The 27,481-nt window shown below is 40.1% G+C and overlaps 1 protein-coding gene and 1 long non-coding RNA gene across 5 annotated transcripts in view; one reads left to right on the forward strand and one right to left on the reverse strand.

Moving 5' to 3' along the window:
• Nucleotides 1-1,793: 1,793 nt before the first annotated feature.
• LOC115270012 (uncharacterized) lies at nt 1,794-3,067 on the reverse strand. The gene is made up of 4 exons (XR_003899019.2): nt 2,677-3,067; nt 2,475-2,611; nt 2,185-2,423; nt 1,794-2,126 (listed from the first exon to the last, which is right to left on the reverse strand). It is a non-coding gene; the product is annotated as an uncharacterized LOC115270012 (long non-coding RNA).
• A 2,547-nt stretch (nt 3,068-5,614) lies between these two features.
• The window catches only part of LOC109402732 (rho-related BTB domain-containing protein 1), a 174,568-nt gene continuing 152,701 nt past the window's right edge, over nt 5,615-27,481 (forward strand). Inside the window, exon 1 of one of the 4 annotated variants that reach the window (XM_062853140.1) lies at nt 5,615-6,525. The gene's annotated coding sequence lies outside the window, so the exon portion shown is untranslated. The remainder of the gene's footprint in view (nt 6,526-27,481) is intronic. The other 3 variants (XM_062853139.1, XM_029878926.2, XM_062853141.1) reach the window with 3 other exon arrangements.

Consider the following 27,481-nt stretch of genomic DNA (forward strand, 5'->3'; position numbering starts at 1 on the left):
CCTCCGTGCTGGGTCAGGTGGGTTTGTTACTTGTTATTTCCTTACTGTATGTCTGTGTATTGCTTATCCAGAGAAATCTTCCAACCTGGCGGAGTGAAGAAGACAAAGAAGACCTGTTCCGCAAACTGCTACACACTTCAAAAAGTATGCACACAGCCTTGAAACAAAAATAAATAGTTGAACATCTAAATTATGTTTAATGGCGTACAGTTGCATACTAAAGTGCTAAAACTACACCTAATATAGTTTAGAAATAAGTTACATGTAGTGGCAGCAATTGCGATTACATAAACCATAAATGAAACAATTTTCATTATTTTTGAATTTTATGGCAACCAAGTGAGTGAGAGTTTTTTAGCCTGAACCGAGCACTTTTGACGTTTGCGAAACGACTGCGGCGGTCGAAACCACCGCAACCCCGTTGGATTTTTTCTATTTTACCGCAATATGTATCTTTTGAATATTCATTCATTTTATTTTCTATGGTTCGTCACCATGGGCGTCGACTTACTTTTGCCTTTGTCAATGTTCGATATAACAACTTGAAAATTATCTCCTCCGCTTTAATTTCCTTACTTTATCTTTATTATTTAATAGTCTAACAGGTGACAGAATACAAGTTTTGTGTTATCATCAATCATGAATCTGTTTGTTTAAATTTCTTATACCCATCTTTCCAGTATTTATTCAACATGCATTGTGAAGTTCGGTACCTCAAGTGCCGGCCCAAAATCTCGGTACATTTTCATACTTTTTAATCCAATTTTCCCTCTATTAGTGTACAATCTGCTACTATAAGCTGCTAGTCAAAGTATTTTGTTTTACAACATGTTTCAGTATTTTTTATTTCTTAGTTTGTGCGGTCCGTCACTGTTGGTGACGAATTTTGTCTAAACATATCGAGTCTACGATATCAAAAGCAAGTAATATTGTTTATTGGTTCACCAGTCCTCGTAACTGCGGGGTGACGCAAGATATCTTCCGTTTCAAGGTCTCACCATTTTTCCAAACTGTGAGGTGTCACATTATGTATATACGTGTTTTGTGTATTCTCACGGTTACATAGGTCGCATCGCTTACCAAAGTGAACTCTGATTTATGTTACTATCAATCCTTCCCAACTAACAAAAACTCCTTCCCGTGACAACTGTGGAGGGCACAGTAGTATATACAACCTCTAGTAGCAACGGTTGTCTAAGAGCAACATTAACGGCGGCTACTATTCGAGCAACCCGTGCAGCGCTACCATTTTGACTTAACCACCCTTTTCCACACCGGTAGCAATCAAATAAGTCACCCTGATTCGTATCGGGAGGGCTCTCATATTCCCATATAGTTTTTAGCAGCGCAACTGTCCCGCTACTATATTTGGTCACCCACCCATAGCGCTACTATTTTGCGAGCGCATCCAGCAGCGACCGGTAAAGTTTGCTGCAATGATGGAGGGCTGCCAAACGGGCTATAGAAGCGCACCGTTAAAGGTGCTCTAACTAACATTCCTTCCCTTCCCCGGTTGACCGTAAGGACGTGGCCGGCGCCGTTATTGACCGAATAAAGTTTGAGTTCTCAGAACGTGTACATTGATGATAGTGTGCTAATCCCAAGCCTATCTATTGGTTCTCTGTACAATTCCGCTAGCTCTGATCAATCACGGAGTAGCAACTACGAAGTGTACGGAAAATCACGTTTTCATAACTATTTTGGATGTTGTTGTGGAGGTTCGACCTGAGCAGAATAAGTGGCTTACAGTCGTCTCGGCTAGCACAAAATCAAACGCCAACCAATAGCCAGAATATCGTTTCATAAGCAAACCATGTATTACACCAATTCATAAACTCGCCCTACTCTGCCTAGCTTTCTTTCTTATGCTAAAACATCGCTTTTCTTAATTTCTACTCACGGACCAGAGTGCGCTGACTTGGGCTACGCTGTCGCCCAACGGTGACATGACCTCCACCCGACTCGCTTTCGATGATGACATGTCTTCCGAGTTGTGCCACCTGACTCCTCCCCGTGGTTGCAGGGCGGTGCTGTGCGCCGACTAGCCACGGCTGATGGTGCTCTACCTGCCGTTTGGTACGGCGTGTAACGTTGTCTGCGAAATGAAACCAGTGAACAAAAAGACCCTGCAAAAGCCCGGTAGTATTAGCACAAGTTCCTTAGGTTGGGATTTGATCAACTCACTTCCGATGGAAGGTCTTTTCTCGCAGTAGTCCGTCGTCTTAGTCGTCGTTTAAGCACACGGGAGGTATCACGACACAATCGGTTTCACCGGTCCGGGCATGCGTAGAAGCGGTCCTACGTGTGTTGTATGCCACAATGACTAAACAGCCGTACCAAGTGATCGTGGGTGATTTTAGAACCTTCCTCTACCAATGTAACTTGGCAAGGTGATGTAGGCATGCGAGCGTTTACCTGTCGGGCTAAATTCGAGGTTAGACTTCACATCTAGTGTGTTCCGGAGCGTTTCTTACCTCTGATAAGATCCAATATCTGTCGCACGCTCGTGACGGTGCTGCGGTCAGGTTTGTCGAGCGTGCTGTACTGCCTTTACCAAGGATTTATCGGTTTTTGAGGGATGCACTAATATTTCCGCGACGAGATCGGAATCCTGGATAAAACATGTGATCAACATTGGATTTTACGATTTAATCACCGTTTAGAGGAGTTAATCACCTTTTTCGTCTGGACAGCTGTTCACGGGATCTTGTCCGATCTTTCTGTATTGGATTTGACTCGCACACTTAGTCCCACGGTTTTTTGTTTTTCGCCCTTTTCTGATGGCGTTTCGGCAAATGCTTCCGTCCGTCGAGCTGCCTTTTCCAAAACCGAAGTTCTTTTCGTTGGCGGAAATGTTGCTGTCACTTGTTGTTTTTGCAAGCAAATTTGTTGTTCGTGTTTCTGTTTCAAGTGCGCAGCCCATGTCGGGGGGTCGTCGGATGGTGGCGCATGTACACAGTTATTCTAGCTTAGTCACTATTTGTCTATTGGATTGGGTTTTCATGGCAAATTGGCTAATTTACACTCATAAATCTGCATAAACATATAAAACGTAACAATGTTTATCGCAAATTTATCAGTTTTAACACTTCACACTGTAGTGTATCAGAACTAATAATAAAACATTCTGTAAAACATAATTGAATGTATACCAAATAGTGTTAGATGTATCATTTAACAATATCACGCAATCCTCCTTTGACTATTTTCCCGTGAAACGCGAGAAATTGCTCGATATCTCCAAGCGCATCATTATTCGCGAATCAGGAGGGGAAAATTCACCAACATACGCCTGGGAGGCGGGGCAAACAGGTTGGACATTTTATCCGTCCGTTTCGTCATGATGAGGTATAAAACAAGCATAGCAAGGCGGGTACGATTGATTCTATTGGCGAAATTCGGCACGCGAACATCGGGAGGAGTCCAACAAGCAGCAGCGGTACAGCTCGTGTCGGGTCGATCGTGACCATAAAAACGGCACACCACCCAAGGGAGAGCTCATTCAGTTCTCGGCTTTCGGTAGGCGCGGATCGACAGCAGCGGCAGCAGAGCACCATCGAAACGAGCGTGTGGCCTCGTGATCACAGCAGCAGCAGCAGAGCACCATCGAAACGAGCGTGTGGCCTCGTGATCACAGCAGCAGCAGAGCACCATCGAAACGAGCGTGTGGCCTCGAATTACATTAGCCAGCAGTCGGGGCAGACTGAGCGGTCGGACACAGCGTTGGCCTTGTACGGCGGTGGTGATCAAGTTAGAGCACTGATTCGAGCGATAGGTCTCGCTGTGCTTGTGCTCACTCATCGGGTTCCTGCTTGAACCCTTCGACGTCGAGTCATGTTAAACTACGACACACACGTGTTAATCGAAGTAGCTTGCATCTGATGATACCAACTCTACAATTTTTCGGGACATTTAAAATGGTTTTTTAGGCAAAATAGTAAAAATTACTATGATATTTACTAGCAGTTTTTTTCAAAAAGTTGCAAATTTCGGCAAATTTTGATGCTTGCTTCAAAATATACCACTCAAATTCTATTAAATCTGAAGGTTTGCCGGAGGTATAGTTTGGTGTTTTTGAGACATCTTGTTGTTAAATATTGATGTTTTTAAAATATAAATTATTTTGAAAGAGATGCAATTCTTTATTTCTTTATTGATGAGCTTAGTTTTAGCTTAGTTTTTTTTTCTACTCCGCAAAACTCTACGATCGAATAAAGTTCGCCGTAACACGAAGTTAACTATCTACAAAACGCTGATTATATCGGTCGTCCTCTATGGGCACGAAACATGGACCCTACGTGCAGAGGACAACGCGCCCTTGGAGTTTTCGAACGGAAGGTGTTGCGTACCATCTACGGCGAAGTGCAGATGGAAGACGGGACTTGGAGAAGGCGAATGAACCACGAGCTGCATCAGCTGCTATGAGAACCAACCATCGTCCATACCGCGAAAATCGGGAGGCTACGATGGGCGGGTCACGTCATCAGGATGTCGGATAGCAACCCGACTAAAATGGTTCTCGAGAGTCATCCGACCGTTACAAGAAGACGTGGAGCGCAGCGAGCTAGGTGGGTCGACCAAGTGGAGGACGATCTTCGGGCCCTACGCAGAGTGCGGAACTGGAGACAAACAGCCATGGACCGAGTGGAATGGAGACGGCTACTATGTACAGCAGAAGACACTCAGGCCTGTCTGACCGGTAAGGTAAGTACGGCGCCCCCATCCACGGATTGGAACGGATTTTCAACAGAGTCGCATCAATCTTCAACTTCCATTTGGCACGAACAACAAATAAGGTTAAAGATATTGTAATATAATATAAATTAAATAGATATAATAATTATTTTTATTATCTTCAACATAATGGGGCACGTTCGGTGTAGTACTAGATTTGTAGTAATGAGCTGAATTTTAGTTTGGTGAGAAGGTCAGTTCTCTATTTCTTTAATGAAATGGTGCAAAAAGCGTGGGTATTATGTTTTCTTGCCTAACTTGATGCTGATTGAGCAAAACTTTGAATAACTATGTTGTTTATATTGCAAGAAATGGAGAAAACAACAACACTGTTGCCCAAAGTTTTGCTCAAACAGCACCCTAATAAAAATGTATGATACACTGCTGATAGGGTGAATGATTGCATCATTCACTGTATGATCAAGATTATAGCCCGAAAGGGTTGTTAAGCACGTTGTATCATATTTTTCTATTAGGGCATTAAATTAGGCAAGGAATCATAATACCCACGCTTTTTGTGCCATTTCACTGCAGAAACGGAGAATTGACCTTCTCACCATACTAAAATTCAGCTCATTACTACAAATCTAGTACTTCACCGATCTGTCCTATTATTATTTTCAGGGTTTTATACCGTATTTCCCCCACTGTGCATTCATTCTGCTGGAGTTCCATTTGCGCAATCTAGTACTACGCGCCCCTTCCGCCTCCAGACGCCGATGCACACGAACAAGAAACGTCACACTTCGGGTCATTGTTTTGATTCTCTCGTGCCAGCCAGCAGTGCGACACAACTTCGCACTCTCTCTTTCCCGTCCGCGGGCGGACGAAAGCGAGCCCTTCGCTCTTTCGCTGATGTGCTGCTGCGGTCCGACCGTCCGGTCAAAAGTGGTTTGATTTTGTCATTCGCAGTTTACCTCTCGCGGAGGGCAGTCTGCATTCGGGTTTTGTTTACGTTTTTGCGGTGTGTGTTTTTCTGTGGTGATGCAGACAGTGTGAAAAGAAAACAGGAAAAATAAAACACTATCAATTTGCAACGGAATAAAGAGTGTTTTCCAGCGTATAGGAAAAACGGATAATCCCGTGATTGTTTCGTAGTTCTTTCTGTTTGAATTAGTAAAGCTAAACAGTGAAAGTGAATCGGTTTTCGGAAGTTTTTACCTTTGTGGGCCACTGCATTGTCGGAAGACGGAATTATTTTCTATCCTTTCTCCTGGATGCGGTTTCATTGTTCCCAAGCAGAAAGAAAAATACTGTCTGGGGAATATATTGCAGAGTGAGTAAACTCATCGGTGTGTTTAGCTAGCTGTATATACGAGAATATTACCGAGTCTTGTTTATCGAAAAATTGTGCTGATAAAGGTGCAAAAGTAAAGAGTCCAGCTTGTTTTTCGCCAATACGCGTTCTGCGACACAATCGAAGACGAAGACGACGACGACGACCGCGCACTGTTTTGCGGAAAAGACGACGTCCGCATTGGTACGCGGGGAAGAATATGTAAATTTAATCAATTTGCACAGTGCCACCACAACAAGTAGTGCATGTACACCAACCAGGTCTCTTTGGAAGTGCTGCTGCTGTGTATCGCTGAAAGAGTTCGTTTTTATTGATCGAAATTAGTAAGCCGGACGGAGGAGCAGGAGCGGAGCTAAGCGCTGCAGCTGTGAATGATTTTTTTTTTGCGTGTGGCGCTATTGCTGATTCCTGCGGATTGCCAGCTGAGCTACTACTGTTTCCTCTGCAACGACGACGACGACGACACGGGAGGCAGGAGCCTACATACCGACCAGGTTCGTGACTCGTCATTTTTTTCATCCTAGTTTTTTGCTGCATTTAAGCTATCACAGAGAAATCGAATTTCCATGTTGACGTGTCGATTGTTGTTTCCTTTTTTTCCACTGCATCGAAAGGAAGGGGAAAAGATTTTGAAAGGTGTTTGGCAGGAAGCAAAATTTCCAAAGACAATTAATGAGATGTAATGCTAAATTTATCTACCTATCTAATATGTATGACTTTCTTAAAGTAAAATAAGCATTAAAATCTAGACTTTTTTTATTGCTGACAGATAATATTTTCAAAACTAAAATGCCTATATGCTTATTTACTGAACATTAAGAACATTTCTCGTCAAAAGAAACCATTTCCTTGAAGCGAAGGGATTTTGTACTCAACTAACTGCAACTCCTTCCACAGGCCACTGCGGAGATGTTGTGAATTTCACGGTCTCTAGTAGAACCGGTTGTCGAACTAACATTCCTTTCTTATATTCCGTTAGGACGTGGCCTGCGCCGTCACTGATTTTTTTTAATGGGGAGGGTTCAAATTGTATACTTTGAGTATGGTAAGTTAGGCCCAAGCTCGTTTCATTTATCCTCTATGCAATTTCGATTGTTCTGGTCAATCACAGAGTAGCAAATGCGATTTGTACGGCATTTTAATTTATGAAAATAATCATTTTAAATGTCCAAAATAACGCAGGAATCTTTGAAAAAAGAGCCTAGAAGAACTCGTAGATAAATTCATGGAGAATACTCTAGTAGGATACTTAGAAATCCTTGCAGGAATTCCCTGAGAAACCTGTGGAGTATTTCTCGGAGGATACCTTAGCTGAACTCTTATATAATTTGTTACGATATGTCTGCAAAAATCCTTGTGGATATCCGTAGAGGATGTGGTGGAGAAATCTTAAGAGGAAAATCTTGAAAAAAATCGTAGAGGAATTCTTGGTGGAATCCCTAAAAGAAAGTCCTGCTGCTTATCTAATTATCGAATTGCGTCAAAAAGCATTCCAACGTTTTGTAAGAATTCTCTCATGATTTTTTTTTCAAGAAATCTGAAATATCCTGGTGGGATACCGAGGCTTCGGGTTCTGCCAAACTAGTCGTTTCAAACTAAGAAAGCCATTCCTCCCAGTCATTTACCCATATATTTAAGGGTTTCGTTTCCTGTAAATTAGAACGCGCGAAAGTTTATTTATAGGACATTTTATTTAGATAATTTACATTTATGAAAGGCTCCTTCCTAAGTTAAGATATTTGGACAAAAGTCAAGTGATAACAACATCTGAAAAATCAGTTGAATTTGCAACATTCACATTACTATTTTTGAAGGGTTTCCATGCATATTAAATTGCAGTTATCTGTGTCTGACCCATCAGAACGTCAAAATACGCATTTTTTACTGAAGTGTCTCGTTTCTTTACCCGAAACTATAAACCAGTCAGCGCATTACAGATTAACATCTATCTGTCGCCACAAATTTCCCAGAATCCATATAACAGTACCACTTGGCTAGTAACTGGTGGATACGTATGTAACAATCGTCAGTTCGCAAGCACCCGGCGATTGCTTGCAAACACGGTGTGTTTGGTGGACAACATTAATTTAAAAAAATCGGTATCGCTAAGACACCCACCAAACGAAAGCTAAGGGTCCCCCCTTTCATTTGAGACTTAAAGGAGAAATTTCTATCGGCGGGTCTAGAACAATTTTTTTTTTTTTGAAAAAATATGATATTTTTTCATTTTTCTCGAAGAATGACAAAACACTGGTTTTCCATTGCAAGCATGATTTTCCGACGATATATTTTTTTATATTATGTTTATTATTCTTCACATAAAAGCACAATAGTCCCATATGTGAATGGGAAATCCAGCAGATGACAGTTTTGTGTTTATGGACAGTGTGGTGAAAGTACTAGAACAGTGAGTATAAAATCGAGTTATATGCTGTTCCTTTGAATTCCAATCTAGATTCCAATAATGTGTTTGCATCCTATGACAGATGCGTATACGTCTTTAGGGTCTCGTATTTAACTGGCACCAGCAGGTTACCAATCAACCACCTTTACAGCATATACCGTCATTTACAGCATATACCGTCATTTGGTTCTTCAGATTTGTGCTCTTGAAATTTCGGGGTGTGACTTCGTCATATATTCTCCTCAAACAGCTTCTCAACTTCAATGTGCGTCTGGTACTCAAGACACATGTTTTCTTTCGTCTTCTTCTTCTTCTTCTTCTTCTTCTTCTTCTTCTTCTTCTTCTTCTTCTTCTTCTTGGCGAAACGTCCCTACAGGGACAAATCATGCTTCTTAGCTTGTTCTATGAGCACTGTAGGAGAGTAATAAGAATAAATGAAATTGTTTGCTTTGTTTGAAATTTTCTTATTTTATCTCCTACAAGCACTTTCACAGTTTTTAACTGAAAACTTCTTTTGCCAATTACTATTTTGCATGTGTATAGCGTGTGACTTGCACGAAAATACTGCATGCTCATTTAAGTCGAGGAAATTTCCTTCAAGAAAAGGTCCTGGACTGACCGGGAATCGAACCCGTCATCCTCAGCATGGTTGTGCTGGGTACTCACGCCTTTGCAGCTGTGGCTTTATGGGCACTTTTTGTTATCAAAAAAAAAAATCATCGGTGAACAAAATCGGTTTACTGTTCTGGTCACTCGTTGACGCCGGTTTCCATCTGGATGGTGGTTCATGAATATTTGAGAGCTTCATCTGATCAGCCTGATCTCTGGGTTTTGCCCGCAAATATTCAGCAACCTCAGCAACTTTATGAGAAGTCTGAATGATGTTCAACAAGTTTCAATGTATTTCAGCTTTAGTGCAAACAAGCTGCTTGCCTTCGATCATCTTCTTGTAGCATCTAGAACACAATTGCAACGAGCAATTTCTTTCTGCGTCATCGGTAGTAGCGCTAGATCTGCCACGTTTGCCCTTTATGAGAAGTTGTAGTTCTTGCAGAACTACATATTTCACAAACAAGGGCCGCAACTCCATGTAGAAGGTTTCAAATAATATGTAAGCTCATAGAGAGTAAATCTAACGGGTATATTCACCACCATTGAATGAGATTAACTTAAATGAGCAAGTCCGAACTTTTTTGTGGGGTAGTACTAATTGCTATCTCTGATGTCTTTCAGAAAAATGCTTTCATAATATCAACAACCTGCAAGTAGAAATAAGAACAAGTTAAGACATTTCCAATCCATTCTGATTAATATGTTTGTGCTCAGACATATGTACTTTAATGTAAAACATGTGTATATGTCAATAAAGCTGTAGAATTGAATGGAAAGTTGCTAACTCGTCTACAATGCCGTGATGCTAGCAGAAGATCTGGAGCGGACCTGGTGTGATGGTTAGAACACTTGACTATCACGCCAAGGACCTGGGATCGAGTCCCACTCCCGACAAACTCGCAAAATGTGAGTTCTTCCTTCGGAAGGAAAGTGAAGCGTGGGTCCCGAAATGAACTAGCCAAGGGCTAAAAATTTCGTTAATAGATTAAAAAATAGCAAAAGATCAAACTATTGATAACCGACAGATTAGCACATTGTTCTTACTGCATATACCGTTAGACATGTAGCATTAATTATTCTGTTTTTGTCAGTTGAGTAAGGCTACCTGTTCACAAAGATATACTGTTACTAATATTTTTTATGTCTAATTACCCGTTATTAGACATTTTTTCTAAATAAATCTAAAACAGTGAATATTAACTGCTTTCGATGATAATTGTGGCGGAAAAACACTTCTTCAAACACAAAACGTACTCTTTGGTTTGGTTTTCCTCGTCACTTAGGGGGTTCTTGTCGTAGTTGTTTCTTTAAAAGTAAGGAGCTATACCCTGATAAAAATATACAATAAAATCGCCATAAACTTCCATTGAATAATGATAAAGTTGATTGTTCAACAACAAATCATATTGTGTACGTATTTTCCTGCTGAAAATTATGTATTGGAACTACAATATGTGCACAATAAAATGAATGGCACTAGAGATTTCAATAATAAAAACACCATAAATTGAATGGTAGTTGACATGAATTTGCTCCAGAAAATTTGGATTTTTTTATGGTAAAGGTACATAACAACCCCCATTTTCTATCGTAAAAGTGACATTTACAATACATGCTATGGTGGAAAACCATAGGGTCTGTTGTTACTCTATCGTTTTAAACAATTGAAATCATGGTAACTACCATTCATTTCAGCGTGTTGTAACAATACATTCTGTTGTATCTCTATGATCTTTTTTATCAGGGTACCTAACTGCAATAGTCTAAATTACCTAAAAATGTTTAAGTCTTAGGTACCATAAAGGTGCACAAATTGAACAAATACCGGCATGTGATAATTCTATCCGAGCCACGGCATACAAGGATATAAGACAGACCATCACATTGATAAAATTGGAGTGGAGTTTTAGATCGTTTTATTCATGCTTTTGAACGATTTAAATTGCATCATCAAAAAACTTTCAGTTTTCCGAAATGGATTACCTTCCAAATGTTGTGCCACGTTATCCGAGCTACTTTGATGTATGTTCTATTTTTGTTGACATTACTCGGCCTACTTTGATCGTAAAACTGTTAAATTATAAGACACTGTCAATAAAAAATAAGAAAATTGCAGCCGCAATAACTACTTCCACATGTATAAAAGGCGAAGTTTATTTGTATATATGCCCAGATTCTGCTGAAATTCTATTCAACTGCCTTATTTTTTGCACTTTATGTCAGCAATATTTTGTAAGGAAAATTTTTAATTTATGATTTGACCCGTTTACTCTTTTAAAAGGACACGTTACTAATGGGCGACCTCATACAAGCCTATTTGGCTACACTCAAGGTTGAAAAAAGAAAAAAAACACAAGCCTCAAAGATAGTAATATTTGAAAAAAAAAAATTGTTCTAGACCCGCCGATAGAACTTTCTCCTTTTAGTCTCAAATGAAAGAGGGGACCTTCAGCTTTCGTTTGGTGGGTGTTTTAGCGATACCGATTTTTTTAAATTAATTTTGTTCTACCAGACACACCGTGCAAAGTGAAGTAATTTATTATTACTGCTGCATCCAGCAGAATGACCAGCGATTACCCTTAGCGATTCCTGTGAAATGTGCGATATCAATTGGATGAACTAAAATCTTGGTTCTAGAAAGAAATGCTACCTTCCTCGTTCCTCCTTGTTCGATGGTGTTTGTTACAGAAAACGATTTGTGGTCCATTTCATTGCTGCTACATTAGTAGTGCGAGGGACTGCATAAAAAGCTTTCATTTTCCAGCCAGTCAGTCGGTGACACATAATGGCAATAAAAATCTCATTTTGATTACTTTTTAATAGCTACTTCACTAGCAGTAGCACCATTATGGACGAGGTGAGAATAGAGCAAATAAAGCTAGGAAATGACTACGTTAGATACTAATCAGAGGTCTAGCTGTAGGGTGATGTGGAATACTCAGATGACCATTCTTAGAAGATTTTAGTTTAAATATTTATTAAAAAAAAAGACACTACACCGTCTTCAACCAAAAGTTGTACAGACTGAACAAGCACTAACATATGACAACGGACAACACACATAACACCCAGTGGCCCAGTGGAGAATTTTCCGTTTGACGAAAAGTTTTCTCCGACTGGAGCAGGAATCGAACCCACACTCCGAGGCTTACGAAACGTCTAGATGACTGACGCCTCTAGCCGCACGGCCACGAAGCCCACAACACATAGATCTTTTAGAATTTATTTGTTGCATTTTGTAGACAAAAAAATAAATTTGTTGTTTTAGTTTTATATGTTCAAACTCAGTTCCTCCTTCTAGAGTTTTATTAAAAAAAATCCATATAAAATTTCTGAAAATTTGTGTGGACCCTAGACTTTAGACAGATCCAAAGACCGATACTCCCTTCCTCCCTCTATTTAGTTTATGGATAGCTTCTTACTTGGATACTCGGTGGGCCACAATGGGGCACGTTCGGTGTAGTACTAGATTTGTAGTAATTAGCTGGATTTTTGTATGGTGAGAAGGTAAATTCTCCGTTTCTGCAATGAAATGGTGCAAAAAGCGTGGGTATTATGATTCCTTGCCTAATTTGATGCTGTTTGAGCAAAACTTTGGATCACTATGATGTTTATGTTGCAAGAGTTGGAGAAAACAACAATACTGTTGCCCAAAGTTTTGCTGAAATAGCGTCAAATTAGGCAAAGAATCATAATACCCACACTTTTTGCACCATTTCATTGCAGAAACGGAGGATTGACCTTCTCACCATACTAAAATTCAGCTCATTACTACAAATCTAGTACTACACTGATCTGTCCTATTCTATTTGGCTAGTGGACTACCTATAAGAACTCATCCAACGATCTCAATTTGTTAAACAGAACACGTTTCACAATTTTATACGCCGAATCGAAGAGTGTTATTCCTCAGTATTTGATGCACTCCAGTCTGTGTTCCTTCTAGTAAAAAGGACAAATGAGGCCTTCAGCCAGGTAGTAGGGAGTTCTTTTTCTTCCCATGTCATAAACAGAGTGTAATGAATTATTTTGTTCAGCTACCGCGTTTGATAAGTTCAATTGTGAGTTCGTCCTTTCCAGTTTACTGTTCTTCAGCTCTTTGAGCGTGAGGGGCTCCACAGCCTGTCCATCGTCATTAATGTTCAATCCAGGGGTTCTCAAACTTATTCAGCTTACGACCCGTTTTTGATTTTTATAGAATTTGGCGACGTATTACTCATAAAATACGAATTTTATGCAAATTTGGACTGACTTTTTTTAAAGTTCCTTTTACCACTTTCATATACTAAGTTTACGTAGTTTTCAAACTAAAAAAAATAATTTTGTTGTTTTTTTTTAAGTCTCAGCAAAGTTATGGTGCCCAAGTGTTCAGTTTGAGTAAACTTTAGTCTAAAAAAATTGAGTTAAGTTTTTCATATAAACTGAAACAGCGCTACTTAACAGATTTTGGGTATTCTCTCAAGAAATAAAATTATAAAAAAATACATTTTATACACATTCATAAATAACATATAGTGGTAATGTTGTGCCTCTGCAGAACTTCAAAATGAACGATCGAGTTGAAAATGCTATACATACTTATAGCGAGTGGGTGAACATCAAGTAGAGTTTTAGAATTATATTATGTACTGCTGGTTGGTTATATGAATCCTCAATTTTTGTTAAATCCTCCATACACACTTATTTTATTTTTATTTTTATTTAAATTATTTTTCAGTTGTTTTGATTTTCATTAAAGTTCAGCTCATCGAAATTTAGCAGATTTTACCAAAGTTTAGCATTACTTAAGCTTGGTAAAGGTAAGGTTTCTTGACAAAGTTTGGTAATTTATTGCTGATTTTTTGGCAATTCTGCTGAACTTGGCGTGTAAATCAAACTGAAAATGCAAACTCCAAGTAACAACTTCTTAAACTCATTTCTGCAGAATACAAGTGAAAGCGTGTGAGTGTGATTTTAGCGGCAAAGTGAAGAGACCGCTTTTTTCATTCGGGCCGGCCGCGTCGTCGTCGTCGCCGATTTGGCTGTGCTCATCTTCGTACGGAGCGAGCGATTTAGTGTGATTTTGGCGGCAAAGTGAAGAGACCGCTTTTTTCATTCGGGCCGGCCGCGTCGTCGTCGTCGTCAATTTGAATGTGCACATCGTCGTACCCGTGTATAGTTGTAGCGATTCAGTGTGATTTCGGAAAAGAGGCCAGTTAGTGGAAGATGCTGCAGCACATACGCACTGGACACTTCAAAGGATGTTTATTGGTGAGCTCGTTCCATTTTATCATAATAATTAATGCTCAAGGATGTATAAAATTCTGCTCTGGTTTTTGTGTTTTTATCTAACAAATATTGAAAAGTTCGTCACGTCATGTGTCGGCGCTAGTTTTCAATGCACATCAGTTGATAATAAATATTTTTCTTTTATTTTTTGCATTTACACAAAAATTTGAATGGTTCGTCATCTTCGGTGTCGACATTTGTAATATTTTAGTCAAAATGAATAAATGTTTTGACTCAAGTAAAGGTTGCATGAATCAAATCACTTACCAAAGTGAATCCAAATCATGTGACTCTCCCCTCCCCACTAATAAAAACTCCTTCCCGTGACAGTCGTGGAGAAGATGAGGTGATCTCGGTCTCTAGTAGCAACGTACGTCACACTAACATTCCTTTCCCTCCTCGATGACCGTAAGGATGTGGCCGGCGCCGTTATTGACTAATAAAGTCTGGAATTCTCGAACTGTGCACATTGAGAGCGGTAGCTACTCCCAAGCTCCGTTTGTTGGTTCCTTGTGCAATTTCGATTGTTCTGGTCAATCACGGAGTAGCAACTACGAATTGTACGGTCATCTATGCTCATGCTCATGCTCATGCTCAATACAAGTGAAAGCTAAAATTTTATCATAATCTTGATTGAAAACCCATAGTTACTGAATCGATTTCAGAACACAGACAAGAGTTTCAATATCTTCATACGCCGTTTCAACGGCTATTACCCACATCGTCTGGGAGCTACAGAGGAGGTGGCGCGTGGACTCGGAGAATGGCTAGTCCAGATGCAGTACAAGAGGTGGTCCAGGGGTTCGGAGTCGGCTTCGTAGGTCATACCGGTGCCCTGCGGTCGAAATCGACCCTTACAACGATTAAGTGGCCGCGGAGAGGAAGTCCCGGTAGCGGTGCTGTCGTGGCGTCGGTCTACTGGGTTGGATCCGAGCCCGCGGTTGGAAAGGGGTCCCCGGCAAGGGTCGGGGTAGGTGAGATCCTGCTGTCTGCAACCTACGGGTGCATCTGATAGGGCCTGAAGGGTAGTGATACCCTTCCTTTGCGGGCAGGTCAGATCGGGTTGCACGTGGGCATCAGTTCTTGATGTCCGCTCAGCAGTAGGGCGCGGGCGGGGTTGACCCTGCCCGCCTTCCGAGGACAAAGGGAGTGGCGAGGACCACTCGGGAAACTGGCTAAGCGCCAGCATGCTACCGTGATGGACTCTCCAAAGCGAGTCATCGATGTTCGTTGCTGCAGGCTACGCAGCTAACCTTGTGGGTGCGATGTGCACTAGCCCCTCTCTGAAGCAATACCTTCTTGGTGGTTCCGGAGAGACGTAGGGTTTGGCGACCATAGGAATGGTTTAGTGGGTACGAGGAGAGAGTAGTCCTGGATTTTACTTTTGTTGTAGAAGACGGCCTGTCAGACCTACACTACCCTAACCTTCTGTTAGGGTGTCTGTTGAGCAGATTATCCCCCTATGGTTTAGAAGGAAAAAAAAAATATCTTCATACCCGATTACTTCTATATATCCTGAATCTCTGCCAGGCTGCCAACACGACCCTTTGGGGCGATGCCTTCGGAGTAATAATGGTCAAAACGAAGGGCGCGTCAGTACCCCCAGAACGTTCCCTAGAGATGCTGCAGAAAGTTCGTGGGAAGGAAACGTTGTTCCCGCGCCACGATAAAAGAGGTGAAAAAGGCAAAAATTGGTTCTATTGCCCAAACCTGGGAAGCCACCTGGCGACCTGTCGGCATACCCAAATATCTGCCTTCTGGACACCGCCGGAAACCTGTTGGAACGGATCATCCTGTCGAGGCTGATGGTCTATACCGAGAAACAAGGATGGTTCTGGCGTCTTGGATAACCAGTTCGGCTTCAGGAAGGGTCGATCGACGGTAGACTGTAACCCAAACGACCGAGACAGTGCACCAAAAGAAGCAAACAGGAATCCGCTATTGCGCGGTCGTCACGCTGGACGTAAAGAATGCGTTCAACAGCGTCAGCTGGGCCGTCATCGAGTGCGCCATATACCTGAGTCCCTGTTAGTCTATGCCGGATCCTGGAGAGCTGCTTCCAGAATAGGGTACTAATATATGACACCGAGGCGAAAGGATCTATAACATTACCGCGGGGGTACCTTAGGGGTTCATCCTGGGGCCGGTATTGAGGCTCAAACTTCCTCCGGGCTGGAAAGGATGTGTACGTGGGAGACAAGTGGGATTCCGTTACTTCCACGGTATCGTGAATCGTACTTGAACTACAAAGAAAATGGTGGACCGACGGGTAGATACAGTACTAGCTAGGACCCAAGCTTCCAGGGGAGAGAAGACTTAAGGCGGTAGCTGGTGGAACGCTTACCAAAAGAGTACTCATCTACGGTCCCCCTTTTCGAAATCGCCTCTAACGGGCGTACCGTGGTGGTAAGAAAGAGAGAGAATGAGTTTTTAGTGCGTTTAAACCCTCCTAACCCGAGGAACCCCCTCTTGGGTATGTGATCAGCCAATTTTCTCAGTCTATATAGAAAAACACCTTCTGCTGAGAAGCGCTGGCTGAATATTGAAATGCAAGGGTCTTTGAATTGTTGAGTTCTCCACGGTTGATAACCGTAATCGAATCTTACTGGCAACGAGATAGTTATTAGAGTATATGTTTGGTCCTTTGAAGGTCCTCTTATCCATGACATCTGAGAAGTGCCTTTTGTCCATCGGAACATGGTCTGTTTGGTTGCAAGTTTCGCCATTTAGATCTCAGATCGTTGCATTGATAGTAGAGTGAAGGCTTTCCTTATCAATTATCCGGACGAAGAAGTCCTCTGTTCCGATTTGAGTGTAAGCGTCTCTGATAACAATTTTAGGTCATGATCTGATACGATACTCTACAGAACCATGAAACATAATTTTGTAGAGTAGTGATTTCAAAAAATTGTTTGTGTACGGAAAAAAGTTGTTGAGGTTCTTCGTTACCAAGAAGTTGTGTTTCATCTTAGATACCAACAGCTCACACAGCGCATAAGACGAGCTCCTCGGGAGCTATGCGCCTAGCTCACACTACGATTTATGTACACACGAGCAATGGGAAACTCTGATTTTAGTAACCAACCTAAAAAATACTTAAATATGGCATTTTTTCCATATATCTCGGAAACCAGTAGAGATATTGCAATTTCGAGGTCAAGAATCACCGATTTAGAAGTCTAGAAATGGTATGTTTGAAAATAAAATTGAAAACTTTTTTCCAAGGTTTGCTCTAGCAAAAATTCCACTTAAACCCTTTGCGCCACCACTAATGCCGTTTTCTTCTTTTCTTGGATCAGATCACAGTTTCAACCCTGACCCGACTTCGGTTTCGCTTGTACTAAAGTTTGTTTACACATTCTCCGCCAATCCATTTCCAACCCAGGTTAAAAAAGAAAAACGGCATAAATATCAACCGAAATCTCATTTTTGCACTGTTTACTTATTTCGACCAGCAGATCACTTTTCACTTGGGAAATCATATCCCGGAGAGATTTTTCAAAATCTTGGGGCCTTTACTCGCGGAAGTTCTTGGAGAACCTAGAACATCTTTGGAAATACTTTATCTACAGAACTATGCTTCCTAGACCTGTAGGACGTTACAGTGCATCAGTAATGTGACAACTAACCATTGGTAACGCTTGCAGATCTTAAGATCTTTACTCGTGGAAGTTCTATGAGGTCCTAGAACATGTAAATTAGTTCCCAGGGTGTCTACTACCTGGAAAAACCTGAAAAACCGGGAATCCTCAGGAAATTTTATTTAACAGGGAAAAACCTGAAATACTCAGGGAATATCGGGAATACTTAAGGAAATTTTGCACCGATGAAAAAACAACAAAACATTGGGTCGCATGAATAAAAAGTTGCAAATTTTATTACTTGTAGATCCACTCAGAAATAGAGTCCACAGAGTTTACTACATCACGGGTCTGAAAAAACAAGTTTACTATTATGTAGTGTTAGCATATCCATCTACAAAATCGGCTACAACGATTTTTCCAGAAATTCTGTCAGGGTTTCTTTTTGTATTTTTTTTTTTGGAAATACTTCTTGAAATTTCTCCCAGGGTTTTTTACAAGATTCCTACCAGCATTTTTCGAAAACTCGGACATTTCTTTTCGGGATTCATTCTTGAGAATTTTCCAGAATTCCGATTGATTACTTCTGGATTTTTATACGGGGATCACACAGAATTTTAATAGAGATTTTCCCAGTATTGCTCCCAGAGTTCCCGTGGGTTTCCTCGGTTTATCCCGAGATCTCCACAAGAGTTTCCCTCAGAATATACCGCAGATGTTATCGCAAAATATCGGTTAAAGTTTCTCTCGGAATTTATTTTGAAGGAGATTCCTGGGATATCAACTTGAACGCGTTCCAACGGTCCAACGGTTTAAACGAGTTTTTCACTTTTTTTTGCAGGAATTTCTTCCGGAAGTCTCTCGTGTGATTTCTTCAAGAAATTTCCTAAAGCTTTCTTCTGAAGTTTCTCCTTGGATTTCTACAGAAATCACAGCTGGTATGTTTCCCAAAGGTTCTCGCGGAATTTCTTTTAAAATTTCTCTCGGAGCTTCTTAGAGAAAGATCCCTTCATTGTTGATCCTTGTATGTCTCTCAGAGATTTTCAGAATATATCCTGGCCTTCATTCTAAGATGTTTTCAAGAGTCTTCTGGGATTTCTGCAGGAGCTACAGCTGGTATTTCTCATGGAGTTCATCCCGTGATTTTTTTTCCGTATATTTGAAGAAGTCCCAGTCAAATTTTTCGAAAATCTCCGCAAAGACTTATTGTAGAAATCTTGAGAGGAACTACGAAAAAAAATCCTGAGAGAAACTGGACATCTCTGGAAAAATGTTCTAGGACAAAACCCAGGAGGAAATATTTAAGAAATTTAAGGAGGAACTCTGAGACCTTCTAAAAGTAATCCCGGGAGAATTCCCGCAAGGAAATCTACTAGAAATCGAGCTAGAAATATCCGAAAACTATCTCTGGAAGAAATTCCTGGAAGAACTTCTGCAAAAATCCCTAGACAAACTCTTTGAAAACTATCCCGAAACCGCTAAGACAAATTCTTGGAAGAACTGTGGACAAGTTAGGAAAGATCTCCGGGAAGAATCCAGCGAGAAATTCTGAAAGAAAGTCCGGAGGGTACATTTTCTCTAGCAGAGACCATTCCTCGGAAGGAGGAATATGGAAACAAATACAGGAAAACCTATACTTGAGAAAACTAGAGAAAACCAGAAAAGAGAAATCTTTGATAATTTCAAGTAAAAATAAAGAATAATGGATAGAATTTCGAAATCTCAACATTACTACACCACCAGCACAGAGTACAAACATCCAAGTTCAAATTCAAAACTGTGTATGGAATTTAACGGTCATATAGTATGTGGAATCACTTATTAAACTCCTGAATGTTTTTTTCCTGATTTTTAAGAGAACTTGGATGACACTCTAGGTGGAAATGTCAAATCAATTTTTTTGCAATTAATCCAAAAGAACTCTTGGAAAAGTTAAAAAAATATTCCTCAACTAATTTATGCATTTTATTCGAAAGAGTTTTGTTAAACACTTCTTGAAAAAATTCAGCGATTTGGTAGAATCTCTTAAATAATAAATCTTGCGCATTTTTCTTTAATTTTTTTAAGTTTTGCGAATATATCTGTATAGCTTTTGAGAAGTATAGGAATGTTATTAAATTTGGGTTAATTTTTAATTTATTAACATTTAAAATGTCCCCTTGGAAAAACCTGGAAAACTCAGGGAATTTTATTTTGTCTTATGAGTAGACACCCTGAGTTCCTTACAGATAAATGATTCATGAACTACAGGTATTACAACGCGAGTTACAACGTTCCAGTAATATATCAATAATCCATCAATTACACAATCCATTGAGTACGCTTGTAGATCTTAAGGCCTAGGCTCACGGAAGTTCTTGGATGACCTAGAACATCTTTGGAAATTAGTTCTTTGCAGAACAACAATCCATGGACCCATAGGCGCCAACTTGTGACGTAGTTGGGGGGCGAGCCTCTCCAAGATTGGACCATATTCAACTTTTTTCAGCTGAATGCACTAGTTTTCACGTGAATATGCCTAAACTAGATGAGCTGCGTCGATGTTTTCCAAATTTCTTTGATTTTGAGAGGCTTTGCCCCCCCAACTACGCCACAAGTTGGCGCGTATGCATGGACCTGTAGGATGTTACCGCGTATCAGTCATGTAATAACAACCCATCGATTACGCTCGTAGATATTAAAACCTTAACTCGCGGAAGTTCTTGGGTGTCCTGAAACATCTTTCTCTAGCTCACCATATTCCATGGACCTGTAGGGTATTGAAAGTCTACTTAATCCTTCGCTTCGTTCGGCTTAACAGTCCTTGACATCCTAAAATATCCTCTAAAATCTTCCTGGAACCAAAATGCATTCTTCTCCCCATAACCCATCCCTTGTCTACTTCCCCACCTACCCCTAGAATCAATCCTTACTAATCTACCCCCTTCCTTTCCGCTTTTACGCTCTAAAATAATCCTCAGATATCTGAAGGTGAGGACATTTCCAATAATTTCAGATTTGCCTCAAGTTTTTGCTACATGTGTTCCCGAATTAGGGTAAGTGTTCCAATTATGGCTATAGTACCAATTATTCGGTGAGATCTTTCTGATTATACCCTTTATCCCATAAGGAAAGCATGCAAATAGTGCAAAAAGGAACCGAAGTTAAAAATGTAACCATAACTGATACAGGGTTCCTATCATTGGCACACGCTGTAAATGAATAGGCTCAGTGTACCAGTTATGGCTATAGTACCTCAAATTCGCCATAGTCGATTTTCAATCTTGAAAGATACAAATCAACACGAAAAAAAATCGTGAACAACAGATCACGATCACAAAAAATGAATGCAATCATTCAAACTTCACAATTTGCTCAAATTATGGTAGAAATAAACCATTTTCCTTAACTTTTCGGCCTCCTTGCACCCTATTTCGCCATAGTGTACCAGTTATGGCAAATCCCATAAGGAATGCATGTAAATAGTGCGAAGTGGAACCCAAATTAACAAATGTGTCCATAACTGGTACAGGGTTCCTATCATTGGCACACGCCGTAATAAATACTAAAAGTAGTTTTGGTTCCGTTTTTATATTTTTCCTGTAAAGTATGAAAACTAATCAATCATTTGACTTATTGTTTACATTCGTCGGTCTTCTTCTTATTTTTGTAGAAATAGTTTTTCTTAGGTAGTGCGATAACTGGTACAGGCACCCTACTAAAAGTTTTGGCTTCGTTTCTATATTTTTATTGTAAAATACGGAAACTGAGCTATCTTTTAAGACGGGAATTGGATGAAAATCCTATGTCGAAACATCACGGTGTACAATATTTAGAAGGTGATACCTTCCGGAAATCTGACAGTTTTTTTATGACGTAATTCAAATCGTTCATAGGCATTTACACAATGATCTAGTACTCCTCACCTTGTGATATTTATGCCGTGTCGAAACATATTGGACTATCCTTACAGTTTGTCGGCTTATCATGTTATAGTCCATATACCATATAATACAATTAATTTATCTCAGATCAAAAACAGAGTGAGTCAGTTCAAATCCCCTTTGGATATATTACTATAAAATCCTGATTCAAATATAAAGGTTTCATCGTTCTGAGATGCAGACCACCTTCGCTGATGCAAAGAATGTGTGGTTCATATATTCAGAAGTTCCGTAGTAACCCATGATCATATCCATCCATCCACCGACCAAGCGATACACAAAGGACTTGCATCCAGTTTTTATTAGAGAAGACGCTTCTGATGATTCCAAGTAATGGGCACCATAGAATGAGTTGATTTGTACGCGACGGACTCATGGAATGCCATATATAGACTGTTTCAGAAATTATAAATACACTAACAATTAACTGCCATTTCAATTTGAGCACAATATCCAAAAAAGTTTCTTCTAGCTCTTATAGTAAACATGCCAACGAAGCAAATAATACCAATTTTATTGATGTTTCTGGTAAAAGTTAAGAAATGGGGCTCTGTAAACTAGATGATTAAAATTTAAAGTTGCACAAAGTGGTCAAAAAATGTGGCATAGTAGAAAGGAAAAAAATCTCCCAGATAAAATATTTGATTTCCAAACACAATAAAATTTGCTGTATCGATAATAAAAGATATTTCTCGATTGGTAAGAGTAATTTTTAATGGAATATTTGATCAAGAACCACCATTACGGGCCTTCTCAATACAATTTTTTTTGTTTCAAATTTCTCAACAACACCAGTAGCAACAAACGTTAAGCAAACGAATGTCTTTATTACTGCTTACTGCATTCTTTTCTATGGTTTGCCAAGCTTTGCCATCTGAAGGATCGAATGAGCTGAAAAAATAAGTTTGTTTAGATTAAATGCGTTCATGAAAGCTAAGAAATTGTGTGGTAGTTCTTATGTTCCGTAGAAAACCTTAAAAAATGAGAAACTTGATCTCCGAAAAAATGTTGTGGGAATGCCTTTATCAATGTTTCCCTAATTTTGATCAAGGCATTCCATAGACAACTTGTTGAGAAATCGAATGTGATAAACATTTAGATAATTTTTGATATTTAGTGATAAATAATGTTGAAATCATTAAAAAACACCTTTGTGCAAATGCAAATTTGAAAAATTCAGTTATTTGTTAGATAACTCGACTGTTCTTTAAAATATCAAGGCAATTGAAAGGAAATATAAAAATATGGAGTACAATATGCTATACTCTGAAAGAAGTTGGTAAAAATCATTAGAACAGTTCATTTAATTTAACATACAAAGTGTATTTATAATTTCTGAAACAGTCTATACATTCACGCAAGTTCAACGCGGTGGAAACACGCTGCGAATGCTCATCAGAACTGGTAATTCAACAAATCAATATTCCAGCTTCAGTAAAAATAGCAATCTCCGTTGTCGCAGTTAAGTTAACGCCGAAGCGTTATTTCTGAATAAAATTAAACGCTCTTGTCGTTGCACTTTTAGGATAGTAGTCCGTCAAGCCGAGCGCGAGCCCCTCCCGTGCAGAATCGCTTTATTTTCCGTAGGTATTATCCCCCTCCAAATTCCGTCCATCCGGTTGTTGTTGGTCGTCGTGATCGTTTAAATTATCATCACGTACAGTGTACCAAACAATTGTCCGTACAGCAATTTTTTGATCAAAATAATTTTTCATTAAAATGTTTATAACTTTTTTATACGTCAATCAAAAACGCTGAAATTTGGACCAATTATAACCCATATATTAAAGCTCCATTGGCAAAATTTTGAGTGAGATCGAATAAGTTTTCTGAAAGTTATAGAACTTTTAGTAAAACTTATAAGATTTTTGAACACATTTTTAAAACAATATAGGGGAACTTACGTATTTTCGGCAGTTTTGTTCTCTTCGTCATGGGGGGTTTTTTGAAACCTGTAGGTCTCAGAGTTGGGCTCAAATCCTTCCCAACCAAGCTGAGTTATATGCCCAAATTTCAGACAATTCGGCCCACAAAAACCCCCTATGACGAAGAGAACAAACCTGCCGATAATACCCTTCGTCACCCTATCTCAATATGTACTTGATGAAACTTTTTCAATTTTTTTTTGTGTTACAGCTTATACCTAAGGCTTTCATATGCAGCTTCGTTTAAGGTTTTATATTCACTACAAAAAATATTAAAAATATGTATATGTTCAGAGTGTCATTTGGAAATTTATCATATTTTGGTCAATAAAAGTGCCAAGTGTTTTCAACTTTTTTAAACATTCCTTATGTAATATTTTTATACAGGACCTACTAAACTACATATGAAGAGTAGGTCCCATGGATTTTCCGTTCAGGTAATGCACTTTTATTGGTGGAAAACGTTTGGCAGATTATATGTGCAAAATATGCTAAATTTTTAAACATCTTCAACTACATAAGCACATTTTTCATATTTTTTGTAGTGAATATAAAACCCAAACATGCGATTCCCAGTTGTGCATTTGGACGAGTCGGACGTGTGCTCCGTATCTCACCACGCGATAGACCTCGTATAAGTGGAGTTTTTTCCCCCGCAAGTGCGGAAGGTTTTTTATATCGTACGTTTTCCTGCTTGTGCGAAGTGTAGTGTCGCAAGGTGGTATCCAGCGCAACCCGGGAAGCGAGGTGCTTGCATCATCGTACATCAAAGAAGAAGCATCGCATCCAAGAAAGTCATCTTTATCGCCATCATCAGCCCCTCCGTCATCGAAGAGGACGGCGGCGACGGGTGCGAAGGCAGACGCGACGGACAGCTTTACCATCGACCTGCCTGTGATAAATATCTACCTGCTTCGGTCAGATAAGTATCACTCTTTCGATACACTCTTTTGTCCGCCCAATTTGTTTTGATCGCTTTTGTCTATTGTATCCCCAGTCCACATTCGACCACGTGTTTTTTTTGACATCCATAACAGTGGTTCCCAAACTACTGTATACGGGTAAGGGTGTACAAACTGTAAATAACGGACCATTTTTTTTTGTTTTTTTTTATTAGCTATTTTTTCTTTTTTTTTCAATACCGTTTTTTTTGCATCTTACAGGGTGCGCTAAAATAAACATAAGAATTGAATTCGTATATTATTAGTACAAGTTTTTTTTTTTGCTTTATTTTTTTTTATATATTATTAACATTGTTTGGTTTACAAACCAAACAGTTGTCGTCCTAAGGAAGAAAGTGCACTGTAAATACTTTTGGGTTTTTCTCTTCCTCTTTTGCACTTTTGAGTTATTTTCCATAAATTTGTTTCCACATGGACGATTCGATTGGAGGCGAAACGCCTCCTAATGATATCATTGCTCGTACGCGGTTTTATCAGCCATCTTCGCCTGGACCTTGGGTTGTCTATTTCCGGCGCAAATGCAAACCATTGAATATGCTTTCGATTTCTCGAGAGCTGACGCGTAAGTATCCTGGGACCGTTATTCACCAAGTGAAAGCATCCAAGCTGCGTGTTACCGCACCTAGCTACAAAGCAGCAAATGAAATTGCTCAACACGAAGCGTTTACTGTTGAATACGCCGTCTATGTGCCAGCACGAGAAGTGGAGGTGGAGGGGAAGATCCTCGACGAAATGCTGACATGTGAGGACATCAAGACCGGCTTTGGTCGATTCAAAACTAGGTCAATTCCTGATGTGGCTATCCTAGACTGTAAACGCTTATCTAAGGTTTCCATGGAAGGAAATAAAAAGGTGTACTCGCCTTCAGCGTTTTTTCGAGTGACTTTTCCAGGTTCCGTCCTCCCGGAATTTGTTGTAATTGATGGTGGTTTTTACCCAGTGCATCTTTTTAGGCCGAAGGTTTTTAATTGTACCAAATGCAAGCAGTTTGGTCACAGTGATAGCTTTTGCGACAACAAGCCCCGTTGTGGCAAATGCAACCAAGCTCATTTGGAGGACTCTTGCACACAGGAAGCGGAAAAATGTAGCTACTGTGGCGGAGATCCACACGACTTGCAAGTTTGCCCGGCTTACAAAAGACGCATTCGAAATGAGAGTCGCTCTATTATAAGGCGCTCCAAGCAGACCTATGCGGAGATGGTGAAATCTTTTAAAACACCAGATTCCGTGTCTGAATCAGCTGTCCCAGTTGAAAATCCCTATCAGGAGTTGTCTTCCGATGATGAGGACGATGGCGAAACTGATGAGGGTGGATCTCTTTCGGAGGTACACGCACCTGGAAAAAGGAAGTCATCATCTTCCCCGGGATTGCGCCGAAAGGTCTTTTTGAAGTCTTCCCTCAAAAGTTTGCCTAATGTCAAAGGGGACGGGGTAAACTTAAAAACTCCGAAGAATCAGGTTCCTCTAGCTTCAGATCCATGTTGTAGCAAGAACCTGTCACCCCCGTCTCCGCCTGTTAAATACACTTCAAAGAGAAATAATCGACAAGGTAGCAAGAAAAAAGCTACCAAAGTTCCTCGCAATTCAAGCAAGCCTCCTAGACCCAAGCGAGGACTGTTTACTTTTAGGGTTCTCGTGGATCGCTTATATGATGCCCTCAGCCTTCCAGAAACATTTAGAGGCATTATTGATATGTTTATACCTACAGTAGAAGAATATCTTCGGAATCTGACACAATCATGGCCCCTCCTTGCTGCGATCATATCTTTCGATGGATAATTCATCAAGTGAGGTACAAGATATGATCACTGTGCTACAGTGGAACTGTCATAGTCTAAAACCTAAATTAGACCTGTTTAAGTTTTTGATTCACAACTCTGATTGTGATATATTTGCCCTTTGTGAAACATGGCTTTCTTCTGAAGATGAACTCAACTTCCACGATTTTAACATTATACGCCAGGATAGAGATGACCATTATGGGGGAGTTCTTTTGGGGATCAAAAAGACTTACTCATTTTATAGAATTCCAATCGCGACTCATCCTGGCGTAGAAATCGTCGCTTGCCAAATAAACGTAAAGGGTAAAGAACTTTGCGTAGCTTCCGTTTACATTCCTCCAAGAATTTCAATTAACCGCCGTCATCTTTGGAATGCGGTTTCTGCACTATCACATCCAGTTTTAATTCTGGGTGATATGAACGCGCATGGTACAGGGTGGGGCGAACCATATGACGATAATAGAGCGGCCGTTTTCTATGATTTGTGCGACGATTTCAATTTGAACATTTTAAATACAGGTGAAGTGACACGTATTGCATCTGACGGCAAAGAAAGTCGTCTCGACCTATCACTGGGGTCAAGTTCACTATCATTCGATTGCTTGTGGAAGGTAATCGAGGATCCTCATGGTAGTGATCACTTACCCATTATAACCACCATAAAGCATAATAGTGAAAGGTCAGACCATCCAATTCAGGTTCCTTTTGACCTCACAAGGAATATCGATTGGCAAAAGTATGCAGAAGCGGTATCTTTTGGCATCGAATCATTCAATCCCCTCCCACCTTTGGATGAGTATCGATTCCTGTCTGAACTGATATATAAGAGTGCATTAGAATCACAAAAACGACGTGTTCCAAGTGCAACCTTCAAAAGAAGACCAGTCACACTAGGCTGGGATGATGATTGCACCCAGTTGTATCTTAAAAAATCGGATGCTTTCAAAACTTTTCGTAGGCACGGTGCCTCAGATCTTTATCAAGAGTACGCAAA

This window comes from Aedes albopictus, chromosome 2 (genome assembly GCF_035046485.1).
Source record: "Aedes albopictus strain Foshan chromosome 2, AalbF5, whole genome shotgun sequence".
Taxonomy (NCBI): domain Eukaryota; kingdom Metazoa; phylum Arthropoda; class Insecta; order Diptera; family Culicidae; genus Aedes; species Aedes albopictus.